The 6,141-nt window shown below is 41.2% G+C and overlaps 1 protein-coding gene and 1 long non-coding RNA gene across 2 annotated transcripts in view; both read left to right on the top strand.

The window, feature by feature from the left end:
• The window catches only part of LOC141773870 (uncharacterized), a 143,462-nt gene that overhangs the window by 101,701 nt on the left and 35,620 nt on the right, over positions 1-6,141 (top strand). The gene's annotated exons all lie outside the window — the stretch shown is intronic.
• Positions 1-6,141, top strand: part of zcchc24 (zinc finger, CCHC domain containing 24) — a 48,228-nt gene that overhangs the window by 20,031 nt on the left and 22,056 nt on the right. The window lies entirely within an intron of this gene.

Genomic DNA, 6,141 nt, shown 5'->3' with positions numbered 1-6,141 from the left:
TGTATATGTCCACCATTTACAGTGTACAATATACAGTCTATCACTATTCTTTTTTTTGTATGTTTGACTGTGTTGATTTTAGAGACTATTCCTGTTTACAAACTAAATAGTTTTTTTTGTTGATTGATGCAACTGGAGACTCTCATAGTTGATCGACAGAAAATTAATTGCCAACTATAATAATCGATTAACTGTTTAAGTCATTTTTCATCTTTTGATGGTTCCAGCCTCTCAAATGGGAGAATTTAATGTAGGCTATTTCTTGGCCTTACAACATAGTAAATTGTGTCTTTGGGTTTTGAGCAAAATAAGGTTGCTTCTGAAATTCCACTAACATGCTTTTTAGTACGCTAAAACAGTATGTGAGATTTTTAGTATGTCCGAAACCTTAGTATGAAACCAATAGTACGCAAATTGCATACTAATTCTGGTGAAGTATTTCAATATGCAAACACTGGACACTACAGCGGCATAAATATCCCACAATGCAATGCGGTAGTGACGACAACGTTCATAACAGACATTAACGGACAGCTCTGTAACGTCAATAATGCTTTAATTTAAGTGTAAGTATAAGATTTCACTTAGCTAGGGGTAATATATTTTTAAAATGAGTTCAGACTTTGATTCTCACAAATCGTCATTTTGGACGTAAATTACTGCTCAGTGCGTCCGAAAATATACATACTACTGTTTATTCACACAAAAGTATGTTGAACGATAGTACACATATTGGGTATGTAGTGCATAGTATGCAATTACCGACGCAGCCATAGACATTTGAAGATGTCCCCTTGGGCTTTCACAAACTGTGATGGGCACTTTTCACTGTTTTCTGATGTTTAATAGACCAAACGATTATTCGATGAATCGAGAAAATAATCTGCAGATTAATCGATGATGAAAATAATGGTTATTTTCAGCCATAGATGCAGCAGTTTGTGTTCAGTTTGGATCATTTTTCTCATTTTGTTTTCTCGTTGTATAAAACTTACATACTGAAGGACAGATAGCTGAACCTTTAGAGCTGACAAACGCAGCTAATTGGAATTTAAACTACATGATTAAGCTACTCTACAGACACTTTACATGAAGTGTTTACATTATTCTCTACACGGTTACCATAACCTCGTCTCTCTCCACTTGTATTTTAATTAGCGAGCTGAGAAAAGTAGAGGTTGAAAAGGACTTCAGAATGGACTTGAGCTTAACACACCAAACCACCAGAAATGTCGTGCCTATCTGTAGCGGTTGATCGGTATGTGGGCGAACTAATTGCTCCTCGTAGCAGCACCGATTCTCGTCACATGTGAACGACAGAGATTCTTAAGTGATACGAGACAGACTGACAGAGAGGACGGGCAACCGGACGGACAGACAGAGACACTGTGAAGCTGCTGCGAGTGCTGGCACACAGGACTGGATTTGGTGTCAAGAGATCAGGGGCCGACACTGCTGGCTTTGTGTCGCGCTTGAATGGGCACCTTAGGGAGAGACTGCGGTTCTGAATGGGCACCATTGGGGAAAGCCCAAGTGGTGGGAATGGAGGCTGGTAATTAAGGCCGTCATTGTACGTCTGTAGGATCTGCTAGACAGAGAGGTCAGGAAGGCAGGCCTGTATTGTTCCCCCAGCAGGGCCCTCGGTGCATTACAGTGGTGCGTCACACTTAAGTATGTTTGGATAGAGCCTTGGATCTTTACAGAGGAAAAAAGAATTACAACAACAAACCATACAGGCGGTCCTATATAGTCTGCTTGTCTATATGTCAACATATAGACTATAGGGGCCTCTTCTGTGGGTTTGATTTTGTAACTTTTTTCCCTCCCTCTCTTCAAAGTATCTTTAAATCTGGCAGACTACCCAGGAGCAACAGCCCTCTCACACATTCCTGATGTGTTAACCATAGATTAAAACACACTTGTGGTCAATATGTGAAACCACAGGGGTGTGTGTGTACTTAGTAGACGTGAACATTGTAGCGGTGAAGCCATTTTTTATGCTCTTGTGCCAGTACATAAGGTACGAAGACTATGTTGGTCAAGAAAATAACATAATTCCATATTTATACTATTATATTTACCTTGTTTTTTTTACTGTCATAATGTATTTTTCTCTGTAACTCAAGTTTAATCGTAGGTCTCATGCAGTGCTTCTGTAACTTTCAAGTGAAAATAGATTTTGGTGACTGCCCCATTACTTACTGTAAAAAATAACCTGCATTTCATTTAGAAGCTTTAGTCTGTCCCTCCCCTCTGTCTGTCTGCATGCAGTGTGTCGGGAAGTTTCTGGCAGGGATGAGGGCTTGGGGGGGGAGGAGAGTGCACCATGGGAATGTTTTTACAGTGTGACCCCTGATCTTCCTTCCAGTCGCAAGCAAAGGCTCTGAAGGCCCTGCGTCTGTCTCTCTCAGAGGCAGTAGGGACTGCTTTGTAAACAGATAAGGCTTATCAGGGATGATGGAGCCATCTAGTATCAGACAACTTTTCTCTTTCCTAGTGTCAGAGCCATAGGCTGTATATAAGAAGTGGACGTAGTCACTGTGACGCTACCCATTGGTTTGTGTAGTACAGTTTTGAAGCCTTGAATTTGGCATTTTGGCTGTTGCCATCTTGTTTTTTGCAACCAGAAGTGACATGAAAGGGTGGAGCTAAGTACAACCGCATGCTGAATAAGACATTTTTAGGCGACCAAAATCTTTTGAAAAATATTGGTCTAATTTATAAAACAGTATGGTTGAAATGATCATTTCCTCATGTTGTATGAAAATTTGTTTTATTTGTGAAATGTGACATCACCCAATGGCTTGTGGACTGCCGTTTTGAAGCCTCGAGTTCGGCATTTTGGCCGTCGCCATGTTGTTTTTTTGCAACCAGAAGCGTGTGGAGCTGTAAAAGACATTTTTCGTTGACGAAAATGTTACAATTAACTTTCATGAATTGAAAACACACTGTGAAAGGGTTAAAGTTGTAAGACGAAAACACGGACAACTCGCAGACTGGACAACGCCGTGGTAGCGCCGCGTAGATCAGACGCCCTATAAAGCATCCCCTGCTTTATGCTCTATTTGATTCTAAATGGGACCATAATTTACAAAATGAACATCATGCTGTATTGAAGAAGACTTGAAACTAGTGATTGAGACCATAAACTCATGTTTACAATGTTTACTGAGGTAATAAATCAAGTGAGAAGTAGGCTCATTTTCTCATAGACTTCTATACAATCAGACTTCTTTTTGCAACCAGAGGAGTCGCCCCCTGCTGGCTATTAGAAATAATGCACGTTTAAGGCACTTCCACATTGGCTTCACTTTTCAGAGCCGGTGGTTGCCACCTGGTCATAGCAGACAAACAACCATCCTCACTGTGAAAAACGGATGTGGCCACTACCTGTCAACGCATTTTATTTTTGAGGGAGTTATACAGAGAAAGAGCCTTTATAGCGAGAGCACTGAGAAACCATATAGGGACATAGGTCCAATATAGCATTGACTCCAAGTGACACTGAGATTAGCAACACACGTGTGCAGTATATCCGGCAGAGGGGCTTACAGAAATATACAGACAGAAACACATCTACACAACTACAGACACATACATGCAAACATAGACAGCAGCAGCATGAACTTCCTGTGGCAGACGACAAGATGTGGCGTGCACCTCTGTATGCCCCGGTCCACCACCAAACCTGCTCTTGTCATTCACTGGACTGGTAACCCAACGCTGCTGTGCAGCTGCACAGCTCGTCGGGCTCAGTGGGACCGTGGCTAAGTCCAGGGCTAGGAGAGGGCAGGAGGGGGAAATTCACACCCACGGCCCCACTTAGCATTAGCCCTTAGCGCCCTGTAAATATGGAAAGCGTAGGAGTACGGTAAACTTATCTTATATCTGTAAAAAAAAAGAGGCAGCTTCCATTGTTGCTTTGATGGAACTCAGCTTCTGGGTTCAACGGGGGGGAAGATTCCAAGGCCCAGTTGGCTCGTATTTGTGTTTTCTATGAATGAAGTATGAAGCAAGAGAGAACGGATTCTGTCAAAAACAGCAGCTTTTAAGACAAGAGATTGTTTTTGGTATGAAGCGAAACGCCCACCCGCTTGACTCTCAGGGGTATCCGTCAGCCATCCAAGAACATGACACGGAGATCCGTGGCCGATTAGGGAAGGCTGGGTTGTGGAAATCTAGGAATCTGGGAATAGGGTTTTGGCAAAGAGCGCGCTGGCATGGTGATATGCCTCTGCAGCTGTCTTGGACGCGAATGACGAGGGTCTGTTACTGAGGAGAAAAACTTTGACGTGCACACACAAGCACACATATGTGCACATATGGCACGTCTATATTGCCTACATGCATTGTATAAAAAGCCCGTTCAAAAGAACTGGGGAGTAAGAAGAGCAGAATAATACTGGTCTGTTGTGGAACCAGTGAAATTTCATAGTAGGCATTATTATATTTTGGGGGGATTTCCTTGAAAATAAATATCCTCTCATTATTTTCTTGGGCAAAATCAAACATAAACATTATTTGTGAGAACATTGAAATCAGCTGCTCACAACAACACATAATACAAGACCTCCACCTCCAGTTTATCAAAACAACCAGAAATTGCAGGTCACCGAATTTTCATTTGTAAGCAATAACATCATTAAAGACGACTTATCCGAGATTTGTTTTAATCTAAATCAACAGATCAGCATATTGTGTCAACTTTGCCAATTTTTTTTTTCACAATATAATAATTGAAAGCTGCATTGTTTCCTACAACAGAAAAAAATGTTTTACGATCCTTCTACAAAGCTCAGCCACTGACTGAAAATCTCTTGTGAAAAGTCAAAAACACATGGATGTTAGTGGTTAGTTAAAAAAGCTGATCTTAGGGGGTTTTATTGACATTGACAATTTCGTGTTTTACCGAGTTTGTTTGATTACTGCAGAGGAGCAGCAATCCTGCCTGTATTTCTTCGCTCTTTGTTTTATTAGAAAGGGACAACCACTAACAGAGTTGAAAACAATAACAGTTTTATGATCCAGCAGCATACTGTTCTTGTAAATATGCTTCAACAATTTCTCGGTGGGTAATTGATGACATTTTAAAGCATGAAATAGCTTTTTTATATACTTTCTGGCACAGCCTCTCCACTTATCTACGTGACTGACAGCTGTGGGATGTTTTATCTTTGGTACAGCTGTCTCGATTTACCTTTTCCCTGTGTGATATCTCAGCATGTCAAAGAACAGACTAAACATAAGTGATATGCCGGTACTGTTGCGGGACTTCACTAGAATCCGAGAAAATGTTCAACCTGGACACTCGTCTCCGTTTTTAAGATCATTACAGAGCACATTTTTTTGGTGTGTGTGCTGTCTCTTCCAGTCGAAACACACACATAGACGAACACAGTGTACTTACTCTGCCAAGCAGAGGCCATTTCCTAGAATGAACTATTTTGGCGTCACCATGGAGCTGGAAATGGACTTGTGGTTATCCTTTAAAACGTTGGAGTGGTTGTCCTCTTGACATCCTCCCCTCTGTATCACGGTGAGATAACAAACCCATTTATAAAGACTTGTGATCTCAGTGGTTAAACCCGGAAACCCACAAGGGAAAAAAAACTTGCAACCTCAAGCGTCGCTGCTTACTTAGAAATATTTAGCTTCAGGTCATTTTAAAATGTATTGCTTGTCCACCTTAAATAGAGCGGACTGGTGATATTTACTGCACTGCTTCAGGTCCATGTGGGTTTGTGATCCTTTTAGGAAGAGTTGCCTGTTGAGATTGAAGTTTTCAAATAGCTGTGGATTTGATTAAATACTATGGTTCCTTACCACTTTCCTTCTCTCTGTCCACTTCTACTTTCTGCTGCTTCCCTCACACGTTACACCTGTGAGAGGATAAATGCAGCAAAAGACTTTACGACAGCACAAATGCCTCACGGGCATATTTAGACCAGGAAACAACTGGGATGAGCTATTGTGAGTAAACTGCTTTTTATAGTGTAATGAAATGTCAAGCGCACATGAATAGCTAAAATATAAAGAGCTTCTAGAATATGAAACCTTTTTTAAGAATAGCACCCTGACCCACATGGGTGCAGAGCAGGTTGAGACGAGTGCTAGTCGACTAGTGATGGGAAATCTAATAAG

This window comes from Sebastes fasciatus, chromosome 9, assembly GCF_043250625.1.
Source record: "Sebastes fasciatus isolate fSebFas1 chromosome 9, fSebFas1.pri, whole genome shotgun sequence".
Classification (NCBI taxonomy): domain Eukaryota; kingdom Metazoa; phylum Chordata; class Actinopteri; order Perciformes; family Sebastidae; genus Sebastes; species Sebastes fasciatus.
Note: the sequence above shows the minus strand (reverse complement) of the source record. Positions and strands in the feature narration are given on the sequence as shown.